Source organism: Jaculus jaculus, chromosome 2 (genome assembly GCF_020740685.1).
Source record: "Jaculus jaculus isolate mJacJac1 chromosome 2, mJacJac1.mat.Y.cur, whole genome shotgun sequence".
Taxonomy (NCBI): domain Eukaryota; kingdom Metazoa; phylum Chordata; class Mammalia; order Rodentia; family Dipodidae; genus Jaculus; species Jaculus jaculus.
This window is the reverse complement of record NC_059103.1, coordinates 169,833,546-169,846,949: the sequence shown is the minus strand read 5'-3', so window position 1 is coordinate 169,846,949 and position 13,404 is coordinate 169,833,546. Positions and strand designations below refer to the sequence as shown.

Below are 13,404 nucleotides of genomic sequence, written 5' to 3'. Positions count from 1 at the left end.
AACACACCCAGATGTACAATGATACCTGGAGCAAGACAGAAATATTATTAAGCAGTGAGGAAGAGACCATTCAAATGGTACATTCAAAGAGAGAGACCAGAATGTAGACATTCAAATGGTAGTCTTAGAACTAGTCAGTCTATCCCTGCTTTACATTTCCCATGAAAACAGATTCCAGTGATTTAAAAACAAATACCAAATAAAAATAAAAAGCGTAATAACTACCATAGGAAGCTAAGGGAAAATATAACCACAAATTGGTTGAAAAATCCCCATGAAACAAAATGACTAAATGCATAAAACTAAGAATTAAAAAATTCCAACTTCAATAAAGCTAAAGTAAGTTATTTAGTAAAATAAAACGCATTAAATAAAGTTAACAGAAAATCCAGGGATGAAGAAAATATATTTATATCTCAAGCAGTACACAACAAAATGGTATCCTGAAAGACTCTTGCAATAACAAAATAAAGAAATATAAATTATCTATAGATGTATACATTTATATGTGATTTAATTATATGGCATAAAACATTAAAAAAGTAAACAAAGGGGCTGGAGAGATGGCTCAGCAATTTAGACATCTGCCAGCAAAGCCTAAGGACCCAGGTTCAATTCCCCAGTAACCACATAAGCACAAAGTGACACATGCATCTGGAGTTGGTTTACAGTGGCTAGAGGCCCTAGGGCACCCATTCTCTACACACCCCAGCACTTGAAAACAAATACTTTTTTTAAAAAGTAAACAAAGGCTCTCTCACAGGCAATTACAGAAAAGGAAAACCACTTGTTACCCAAAAAAAATTAAAACAATGAGCATGATGGTTTCTGTCACATGTCCCACATAAACTCACGTGTTCTCAATTCCCCAATTTGTAGCAATCTTGGAGAAGGTGGATCACCTGAGACAGACATTGAAGTTTATCAGACCCGCTGCTTAACAGTGTTCATTGAGCTCACTCTCTTGCTGTTATTTTTTTACCCAATGTAGCAAAAGTGATGTCAAGCTCTTCTTGTACCATGCTTTCCCCTGCCATCATTAAGCTTTCCCCCCAAGATTGAAAGCCAAAATAAACATTTTCCTTCAATCAGCTGCTTTGCATCTGGTATTTTATGCCAGCAATATGCTCATGAACTTTCTATAGGGAAGAAAAGACTGCATAAAACTTTGTTGGAACTGGGCTACTGGCATAAGGGCAGGCTGTGCTCTGCTGCCCATGCCCACCAAGTTTGATCAAGGTTAAATTTGTGACTGGTATGCTTGGTTAAAGATATAGAACTGAGAAATTTAAGCTTTAAGTTGGAAAAATTCAAACAATTTTAAAATTACTGGCACTGAGACCAGTAGCTGAAGCTGCCATTGTTAAGGAGATATTATCATGATTAAAGATGGCACAACTTCTTTACACTAAAACAATACCAAAGATGCCTGAAGGAGGACTAGACTATTAGAAATGTAAACTCTTTTGAAAGGAGGTGACTGAAAGGAAGGAACCTGCTCTTCAGGATCATTTATTTCTTCCCCAAATTAAGAATATGGCTGTCCTGCATACCTGGTATTGGTTGTGGAAACTTGGAAAATGCATGGAATGGGTCATGAAGTGCACAAGGTTCCAGGAGTTGCTGCTGAGATGCAGGTAGTGAAGCAGGGCACAACGACCCTGATAGGCCTGTGAAGCCATTAGATGATGGAGTATGGTTTGCAGAGGAAACCCAAGAATGTTTAGATATACCAGGACTGTGCAAGGGCTACCATGGAGTGCTGTTGGATTAGGATAGACATTTTCCCTGGCTACTCAGCCCAGCTGCGAGGGTAGAATTGGAAATACTGGACTTGAACTGCATATGTTTGATACTTGTTTGATGGTTATTGAGTTTGCATTGGTTCATTCCCTCCTTGCTATGCCTTATAGCATTTGGAAATGTTTACCCTGTGCCTTTATATGTTGAAAGCATACACCTTGTTTTGATTTTACAGGACTCACAGCTAAGAGACAATATTAAATCTCAGATGAGACTCAGAACTTTGGAACTTTCTTAAATTGATAAAGACTATGGGAACCTTTGAAGGTGGACTGAACGCAATTTACAATGTGAGATGGTTATGAATCTGTAAGGGATCGGGGCAGAATGTGGTAGTATAAATGGGTGTCCCCCAATAGATTCAGAATTTTTATTAAAATTTCTTGGATTTCCAGCTACTAGGCTGGAGGAGGTATCATTGGGCAGATCCTGGGGTCCAGCCCTAAGGTACTATTGGAGCAAATCTGAATTCCAGGCTAGGGTATGAACAGTGCTTGAGCTCTGTCTGGGGTTTCTGGAGGGTGCTTGTTTATGGTGTTGGTGGTGACATTTTCTCTCTGTGTAGACCTGTGAAACTCAGACTCCAGAGAAAGAACCTCCACTGCTCTTTGGCTAAGAAGAGTAAGTATACTCACTCAAATAACTATGGTTATCCTCTTCTTTAAAATATTTTATTTATTTGAGAGAGAAGGAGGCAGGGAGAGAGAGAATGGGTGCACCAGGACCTCTAGCCACTGTAAATGGTATCCAGACACATGTGCCACCTTGTGCACCTGGCTTCACATGGGTACTGGGGAATCAAACCTGGGTTCTTAAGCTTTGTAGGCAAGTGCCTCAACCACTGACCCATCTCTTCAGCTTATATGCATATGCTCTTTCATCCAAGTTATGCTCACTTTTGGCTGGAGAATCTGTTTTTATCTTACAGATAGCAGAGAACACAGGAGAGATCCAGAATGCATCAATACAAGAAAACATAGCTAACTGCCTACCGCAAGATGGTTCATATCTGCCCAGGCCCAGGAGTCATTACAGAGGAAGCAGTATGACACAAGTACTGCTCTCACTGCTAGCTTGAAAACCAACTCCAGGGAGATGACAACAGATACTATGGTCACTCAAAGTTCATCAACACAGATCTAGGGCTGCAGAGGTTGCTCTGTGGTTAAGGTGCTTGCCTGCAAAGCCTAACAACCCAGAATTCAATTCCATATTACCCACATAAAGCCATATGCACAAAGTGGCTCACAGAGTTAATTTGCAGCAGGAGGAGGCCCTAGAGTGCCCCTTCTCTCTCTCTCCTCTCCTTCTCTCTCCATACAAATCAGTAATAAAATAAACAGGGATGGAGAGATGGCTTAGCAGTTAAGGCATTTGCCTGCAAAGCCAAAGGATCCTGGTTCAATTCTCCAGGAGCCACATAAGCCAGATACACAAGCGGGCACATGCATCTGGAGTTCATCTGCAGTGACTGGAGGCCCTGGAATGCCCATTCTTTCTCTCTCTCCCTCTCCCCTCTCAATTAAATAAATAAATAAATTTTTAAAAATAAATAAATAAACACAGAGGCTACAGAGAACAAAACACTAAATTAGATCTCTACTTTGCCAGACAAGACTCAAAGAACACTTTGGAAGAAGAGGTGAAAAGATTTTAAGAGCCTCAAGATGGGTGGGATTAGCCTGAGGCACCATCATCCCTCCCCACAGATTGGCTGACAACCCAGGCCCAGCACCCACATAAAGCCAGATACACAAAGTGGCACATGCATCTGAAGTTCATTTGTAGCACTGGGAGGTCCCTGGCATGCCCAAATTCGTACCCCCTCCCTTTTCCTTAAGAATAAATAAAAGTACAGGCTTAGCTAGGTAGAGAAGGAAATATCTGTAATACCAGTACTCATGGCACAAGTAGAGGATCATGAATTCAAGTCCAGTGTAGGCTGCATAGTCAGTTCTGGGACAGCCATAGTTACTTAGATTCTGATTCAGAAATAATAAGCAGGGCTGGAGAGATGGCTTAGCGGTTAAGGCATTGGCCTGCAAAGCCAAAGGACCCAGGTTTAATTCCCTAGGACCCACATAAGCAAGATGCACAAGGGACACATGCGTCTGGAATTCATTTGTAGTGGCTAGAGGCCTTGGCATACCCATTTTCTCTCTCTGTCTCTCTTCTATCTTTATTGCTCTCTGCTTGCAAATAAAATAATAATAATAATGATGACTGATAATAAACAAATAGGCTAAAGAATATGCAAAAAAGTTAATGGGAGGAAAAGATAAGAGTAAGGGGAATATTTACAAACATCTTCTAATCATGTACAATTTTGAATAAAGAGAAACCCAAGAACTAGGAGTATACCTCACTGGTAGAACATTTGTTTAGCACACAAAAGGTACTAGGCTTGATCTCATTAATAAATGAATCAATCAGTAAGAAAGAAATACAAAGAGAATTTAGTATATAAGGAGAAAAACTGAATTTCAGATAAATTCTCAATAAAGCATAGAATAACTCTGTCAACAGTATTACTGAAGTCACTTGATCCTTTAAAGATTTTAGAAATGGGCTAGAGAGATGGCTTAGCGGTTAAGCGCTTGCCTGTGAAGCCTAAGGAGTCTGGTTCGAGGCTCGGTTCCTCAGGTCCCACGTTAGCCAGATGCACAAGGGGGCGCACGCGTCTGGAGTTCATTTGCAGAGGCTGGAAGCCCTGGCGCGCCCATTCTCTCTCTCCCTCTATCTGTCTTTCTCTCTGTGTCTGTCGCTCTCAAATAAATAAATAAATAAATAAATAAAAGATTTTAGAAATGTCCAATTATACATTATAATAGCAAGCATAAAATTTCTAAATTTAGTTTGGGGATGATAATAATTCATTTCATTTTTATGAAGGGGACTAGTATTACTTAAAAATGAAAAAAATCAAAAACCATAATGGCTACTATGTTTTACTTAATATAAGAAGTCCTTATTTGTAGTTATGATATCTAGAATCTCCTCTACTCAAATCTCATCTGCCTCTAGATACTTTAAGCAATAGTTAATAAAATATCTGGATACTTTCAAATATTTTAAGAATGTATTATACAATTAAAAAATACATAAACTTCATTTTTAGTCCATATATTTTTTAAACTTTTTGACAATCCCCATATGTATATACAGTGTACCCTGATCATAATTCCCTCCTACCACCCTTCTTTGTCCCAACTCTAATAGCCAACCTCCACTATACCCCTTCTTTCCAAGCACACACTTAATTTTTTATTTATTTTCAAGCAGAGAGAGACAGAGAATGGGCATGCCAGGGACTCTAGTCACTACAAACGAAATCCAAATACATGTACCACTTTGTGCAGCTGGTTTCATGTGAATACTGAGCAACTGCACCTGGATCATTAGGTTTTGCAAGCAAGTGCCTTAACTGCTAAGTCGTCTCTACAGTCCCCATACTCTTTAATAGTTTGAAGTTTCTCTCATTGGAATAAAAGGATAGTGATAATTTATTGTGCTTTTTTTAAGGTTATCTAATCCCTTACATAGTTTTCTTTATTGTATATGTATAATACAAATTATATTAATGCTGCTTAAGCTTGTTGAAAGCTGATGCTGAAAAGAGGGTAGGTAACATCAGCCAAGGACAGGCTCACCCCTGGCCCTGTGACAGAGAAAAAGGAAACAATAACCAACCCAGGGGTCAAAAACATTGGACCCTGTAAATAGCCAAAAGGTAAACCTAGTCTCACACCCTTGCCAAATCTTAAGACTTGAACAGCTATACTTGTGAAGCCTAATGATCCATGTGAGACTCTCCACAAGGTGGTGCCTGCATTTGGAGTTTGACTGCAGTGGCTGGAGGCCGTCGTGTGCTCATTCTTTCTCTCATTAAAAAACAAAAAAAGGTAACCGGCATTGCCAACAAACAGGGTCCCATCGGGGGTCCAGGATGAGGGTAAGGATGGTACCAACATGTGCTGTTTGCATACTATGTCCATAACTAATAAAAAAAAAAAAAAAAACAAGAATGTAAAAGCCAAAGGATGGGAGGAGTGTTTTAAAATGATGTCTCCCAGCCATAAGGTGCTCATGATATTCATAACCCCACAGAGGTTGCCATTATCGGTACACAGCCTGCATCACAGGTTTTCATGCATAATGGAAGATGGCAAAAAGAAAAAGAAGACATCAATATACAAGAGGGTTCAATGGAGAGGTTGGGAGAGTTGGGACAAAGGAAGGTGGGAGAAGCAGCAGGACAAAAAAAAAAAAAAGGTGATGGGAGAGGATTATTTAAATTTTAATATAGTTTTTTTTTTAATAAAAAAGACCAATTAAGGGGGCTGGAGAGATGGCATAGCGGTTAAGCACTTGCCTGTGAAGCCTAAGGACCCCGGTTCGAGGCTTGATTCCCCAGGACCCACGTTAGCCAGATGCACAAGGGGGCGCATGCGTCTGGAGTTCGTTTGCAGTGGATGGAGGCCCTGGCACACCCATTCTCTCTCTCTCTCTCTCTCTCTGCCTTTCTCTCTGTCTGTCGCTCTCAAATAAATAAAAAAATAAAAAATAAAATTTTTTTAAAAAGAACAATTAAGGCTGGAGAGATAGATTGGCAGTTAAAGTGCTCGCCTGCAAAGCCTAATGACTCGAGTTCAATTCCCCAGTGACCACATAAAGCCAGATGCACAAAGAGGTGCATGCATCTGGAGTACATTTCCAGCAGCTAAAGGCCCTGGAATTCTGTCTCTCTTCTCTCTGTGTCTCTCTGCTTGCAAATAAGTAAATAAATATAAAACAGGGCTGAAGAATGGCTTAGTGGTTAAAGTGTTTCCCTGAGAAGCCTAAGGCCCCAGATTCAAGTTCCCAGAACCCATGTAAGCCAGACACACAAGGTGACACGTACGAACAAGGCATACATCTGGAGTTCAATTGCAGTAGCTAGAGGCCCTGGTGTGACAATTCTCTCTCTCATAATTTTTTTTAATTTAAAGAACAATAAACAAAAGTTAAACTGGGAGCTGCATTACTCTGAGGGAGTGATATAAATACAGGAGATTTTGCCTCTTAGAGATATGAAGGGGAAGGAAAGTAAAGGAAGAGCAAGGTGTCTGTGGGCAGAAAGAAAGCAACAAAGAATTTTCTGTTTTGTTTTTCAAACAAACACAGTGAAGTAACATGAAAGGGACTATGAAAAAAGATTAAAGGAAGTTCTTCAAGCTGAAATAAAATGCTATTAGAGCAAAGATTCTGATCTACCTAAAGAAAAAGTATCTATGGCTGGAGAGATGGCTTAGCAGTTAAGGTGCTTGCCTGAAAAGCCAAAGGACCCAGGTTCAACTCCCCAGGACCCACATTAGCCAGATGCACAAGGGGGCACACGCATCTGGAGTTCATTTGCAGTGGCTGGAGGGCCTGGCATGCCCATTCTGTCTCTCTCTGTCTCTGTCTATTGCTGTATCTCTCTCAAATAAATAACTAAATAAGTAAAAAGAAAATATTAAAAAAAGAAAAAGTATCTAAAAAGAAAACCACATTAGATAAACCTAAAAAATGGGATTTTTTTGTTTTGAGGTAGGGTCTCACTCTAGCCCAGGCAGGCCTCAAACTCACAGTGATCCTCCTACCTTAGCCTCCCCAATGCTGGGATTAAAGGCATGTGTCATCACATCCAGCAACAAATGTTTTTATTGTTTTAGTTTCTTAAAACCATTCAAAGCAGTATACCTTAATACATTATGAGATTCTATCATACGTAGAAGAGTTAGTCAATGTTATTACCCATCATGACAGAGGTCAAGAGGCATACTTTTGTAAAAATACTATTGTGAAAGTTGATGATATAGAAACTGGTTGAGGAGCTGAGGGTAACAAGCTCCCCACCACCCAAAAGTGAGAAGTTTTTTTATATATTTTTTATTTTTATTTATTTGAGAAAGAGAGAGAAGCAGATAGAGAGTGAATGGGCAAGCCAGAGCCTCCAGTCACTGCCAATAAATTGCTAGGCACATGTGTCATCTTATGCATCTAGCTTCTGTGGGTCCTTGAAAATCAAACCTAGGTCCTTTGAATTTGAAAGCAAGTGCCTTAGCCATTTCTCCAGTCCCAGTATTTTTTGTTTTGTTTGTTTTTTGTTTTTGTTTTACAAACATGGTAACTATCAAGTATCCTTGAACCTATAAGAAGAATCCAGTTTTTCCTTATTCATTTTGACCTAAAGAATTTCCCTCCCCAAGGTAGTTCCCCCCTTTTAAGTCCCTCCCATCACAGTCACCAGGACTGCCTGTTCTGGACCCCTCCTATTTTACAGGAGCTTTATCTTCATTCCCTCTCTTCAGCACTATTGTAAAATCTTACTAAATTTCATCTTCTATGGTCTGTGTATTTCACTCACCAAATTCATAAGACAAGAACCTGGAGGCCACTGACTTGGTAGAAGTATTGTGTGACCATAACCATCTGATACCACAACTCCTGGAATGAAGCCCAACTATGGACTGGATGGCTTGCATCAAAAATACACTGCACATGAAGTGATATAATAGTCAGAGAACATGGTAGTAATTTAAATGCACATATCGCCTATATCAGAGTAAACAATAAAAGATAAAGACATATACTAAATAAATAAAGACAAAAACGGAATACATCCAAAGGTCCTCAGTGTTTGTCTGAAACCACTGATAGTTCTAAGCTATATGCTTTTCTTAAACATATATATGACAAAAATTAAGATATAAACTAGGAAGAGTAAGATGAATAATAGCTAATTAAAAAAAGTTATGTCCTGCATGGTGAAATGTGCCTGTAATCCCAGCACTTGGGAAGCAAAGGGAAGAGAATCAGGAATTAAAAAAAATTAAGTCACTTTCCGGCTGGAGAGATGGCTTAGCAGTTAAGGCGCTTGCCTGAAAAGCCTAAAGACTTGTTCAACTCTCCAGGTCCCACCCCATGTAAGCCAGATGCACACTGACGCAAGCCTGCAAGGTGGCACATACGCACAAGGGAGGCACGTGTCTGGAGTTTGACTGTAATGATTAGAAGCCCTGGCATGCCAATATTCATTCATTCTCTCTCTCTCTCTCTCATTCCATTTTTTTAAGAAAAAAAAAAAAAAAGCCAGTCTTTTGGGTTTGCCTCAAAAAAAAAAAAAAAGTCACTCTCAGCTAAATAGTTGTTCAAGAGTTGGAGGACAAGCTAGGTGGCTCATGACTATAATCCCAGCACTTAGAGGAGGCTGGGGTAGGAGGATCACCATGAGTTCAAGGTTAGCCTGGGCTAGGGTGAGACTACTATAGTTACCTTCTCATTGCTGTCACAAAACACTGAACTAAAAGCAGCTGATGGGAGAAAAGGATTTTAATTTGGTTTATAGTCTTGGGAGGAAGTTTCATGATGGCAGAGGGAAATCTGGCATGAGGAGAGGCTCCATGTTGCCTCTGTCACAGCAGGTAGCTAGTGAGTAAGCAGAGTTCTGGCAAACGGTAGCTGTGTGTAACACTTCTAAGCCTGTCCCCAATGACACACCTGCTCCAGCAAAGCTCCACCTCCCAAATTACCATCAGCTAGGGACCAAGCATTCAAAACACACAAGTTGCCAGGCAGGGTGGAACATGCCTTTAAGCCTAGCACTTGGGAGACAGGATTGACAGCCATGAGTTCAAGGCCAGCCTGAGACTACATCGTGAATTCTAGGTCAGCTTGGGCTACTTCAAAAAACCAAAAACGAAGTACATGAGTTTACAGGGAACACTTAATTAAAACTATTATAGAAACCGTACTTCAAAAAAGAAAAAGAGTTTAAGGCAAGCCTAGACTTCATGAAATCCTGTTTCATAACACACACACACACACACACACACACACACACACAAAATAAAAAATATATACCTATATACTATTATAAAATTGCTGAAATAATTATTCCTGCTCTTTGGGAAGGTCTTTTTTTTTAAGTAAAATTGGTTATTTGAACATAATCACTGCAGAACATGAAAGTCCATCTGATAATAAAGACTACTACTAAATGATAACAGGTGGGTTACGCGTATGCACTGCATGAATATGATGACTAAAGGGGTCATACAAGTCTCAGGTGATGGTCACTCTAATCATTACCACATGAAATTTAAAACATGATTTCAGGAATTTTGCATTTAATATTTTCACATCACAGTTGAACTCTACTAACTGAATTGACACCCTAACCACAAAAAAGGATGATGGCTCTATACTCCATCCAAAAGAAGGCAGGGGAAGTAAAGAAAGAAAAAAAAGCCAGATGGACAAACACAAAGACTTTAAGCTTAAAACTAATATTAAAAATTACATGAGCAGGGCATGGTGGCACACGCCTTTAATCCCAGCACTTGGGAGGCAGAGGTAGGAGGAACACCGTGAGTTCAAGGCCACCCTGAGACTACATAGTTAATTCCAGGTCAGCTTGAGCCAGAGTGAGATCCTTCCACAAAAAAAAAAGGAAAGAAAAAAAAAACTACATGACGGCTGGAGAGATGGCTTAGCAGCAGTTAAGGCATTTGCCCACAAAGCCATAGGACCTAAGTTGGACTCCCCAGGACCCATGTAAGCCAGAGGCACAAGGTGGCACATGTGTCTGGAGTTCATCTGCAGCGGCTGGAGGCCCTTGAGCACCCATTCTCTCAAATAAATAATTTTTTAATTACATTAGGGGTAAGTAACCTAAAACACTATAATTAACAAGCAGAAATTGTCAAACTAGGAAAATCCAACTACAATCTGAGGATAGTACAGCTTCTAAAAACTAAAAAGAAAGTCAGGGCAAAATGAGTAAGTTCAAGAAAAAAAAAATGAACAGCATTTAATCATCAAACCTAAAACCAGAGAACTACCGCATGTTAAATTTGTGAACCAAACAAAAAAAAATTAGTAGCTATATCCTATGTTTCTCATTATCTTTAATGGCAGGTAACAACTGGAATGGCATAAAATCAGCAGGAAAGAAAAATTTTAACCACTAGCAAGCTGTAAACTACAGTATATTTTCTGTTTGTGGTATCCAGTCATATATTATAATCTCCATAGCACTGAAAACTATAATTAAGGTAATATTGCCACTTCTATTGTAATCCTAATGTTCAAGCATTTATAAAGTCTCAGAAAGCCTCACATGAAACTATAGCCTTCCTAACAGAGCTATGAAAGAAAGGCTAAACATAAATATACTCCAATTATGGCAAACAGATCTTTGGTAATAAGTAAAATACTACACTTTATTCTAAGTTTGATATTTATGCATCATAAATGTCAGTGTTACATATAACATGAAAGATATTGTGATTTAAGACAATATGTGTATTTTTTAAAATATCTTTATAATGTGTTATCTTCTAAACAGATAACTGAAGAGTCTTCCTCTATTTCTAGGCTCTTATCACAGGTAAAAGTTCAGAAAAACCATGATTTTTTCTACTCCCCAAAATTCTTAGGGCATACACACATCACAGTTTGAAAATATATATTTCCATCCATCCAAAGGTTATGTTTTGGCCTTTTATTTACATTTCAACAATATTTTTATTTACCAAATTATTTTAGCTCAGTCAGCAAGGTCCTTGCAATGCTAGCATGAAAACCTGAGTTTGATCCCCAGAACCCTGGTAAAAAAAAATGCTAGGAGTAGTAGTAAGGCTTATAATTCAAGTCCTGAAGAGACAAAGACAGGAGGATTTCTAAGGTCTTGCTAGGCCAGCCTGTCCACACTCTAACCTAATTGACAAGTTCTAAGTCAATGAGAGACTCCTGTCTCAAAAAAATAAAAATATAGGGCTGGAGAGAGGGCTTAGCGGTTAAGCGCTTGCCTGTGAACATTACAAATTAGCCATCCTTGCTATCAAAGTATTTAATAGTTTTGTATTCTTGTACCAAACCTGTATTAAGCCTCACATATTAGTTAATAATATTTTAATACATTCCTAGTAGTCATACTAATTTTTTCCTTATTCATATCATTGAGTGCCTACTTTCTCACCATAATTTCATGTGGGAAAAAGTCTTCTTAATTATGATGCTTCAAATAATTTAAGTGGGACTCCTCAGTTTTACTGACACGTGAATATGTAACTTTACTACATATTATGCTAACCAAAGCTTAAAATTTGAAAATATTTTTAAATGTCAATTCATGTATAACGTTTTTGCTCAAATTTTAATTCCAAGCACTAGTATAAATCCAAGTATTACTCTCTAGGGGTATATACAGCTAAGTAATTTGTCCAAATGTCAACTGCAATTTTCAAAAACCCTTTCTACCCCAAAATTTTAAACATCTGTAAAAAAAAAAAAAAAAAAAGACTTGTTTTCAGAGTGGTTTACATTTATGACACTTGACCTTTTGTTGTACACACCACAAAATTCAAGTCTCAAATACCATGCAAGCATGAAATCTGATCATTCCTGCAGTAACCATCTGCATGGTCCTATATCAAATATTAGTTCTAGATTGCACTAAGTCATGTGTTACAAATCTTATTCTGCAGCCTCTATAATTAGTTGTAACTTGCCTCTTTTAAAATGTGTTTCTTATGGGACATCTGGCCTTGAAACTTCTACCTTACCACTGAAAAAGTACTTAATGTCTGGATAATTTTCTTTCTTTTAATGTGAAGTACCACATGGGTGGTATAACCAAGTCCAGATCTTTTTTAAAAAAATTAAATTCCAAAAAAATTAAATTCCAATAAAAGGATGATTAAGAACCACTTAAGTATTACCAAATATAAGTTGGAATAAAAAAAAAACTTTGCTGTAATATAAGTAAAAATTTCTAAGTAAATCACAAATATTGAATATTCACAAAATAAAATTTTCACTAGCCTATAATTCTTAGTTGGGATCAAGTATTTCATAAATTAAAAAAAGAGGGACTGGAGAGATGGCTCAGAAATTAAGGTACTTGCCTGCAAAACCAAAGGAACTGAGTTCGAATCTCTGGAACCCACATAAAGCCAGATGCACAAGATGGCACATGCATTCATTTGCAATGGCTACAGGCCTTGGTGCACCTATTCTCGCTTCTCTCTCTTTCTCTCTCCCAAACAAATAAATAAAATGTAAAAAGGTAGATTGAACAGGTGGCTCAGTGGTTAAAGGTATTTGCTTATTTTTTTAAAAAGGTATAAATCCAATGGGTTAGTATGATACTCAAAATATCTACTTCAAATAGAAAATAATTTGAATAGCTAATAAATGACACAAATTGCTTATATTTAGAATACACTAAAGGGCTTTATGGTTCTTATTATAAAGATAGCTATTTTAATGAAACTTATCAATTCACTTAAAACTAAAAGTCAGACACAGTGGAACAAGCCAATAATCTCAGCATGCACGCACTGGAGGCAAGAGGACCATAGTGCAAGTCTGGGTTGCATAGCTATAACCTTCTCTAAGAAAATCAAAAACTAAATAAGTAAATAAATAAATAATTGAAAGGTAAATATTAAATGTATGCTAAGAACAGAGTGATAAAAAAATGAATGTCACAAATACTAATTTTCTGTAAGTTGAATGTGAAAACTCTTTTCCAAAATGTAGCTATTCTGACCTACCTGCTTCCTAAATTAGAAC

General features: G+C 38.1%; 1 protein-coding gene across 6 annotated transcripts in view; it reads right to left on the bottom strand.

The window, feature by feature from the left end:
* Nucleotides 1–13,404, bottom strand: part of Vps13b (vacuolar protein sorting 13 homolog B) — a 659,022-nt gene that overhangs the window by 627,262 nt on the left and 18,356 nt on the right. The gene's annotated exons all lie outside the window — the stretch shown is intronic.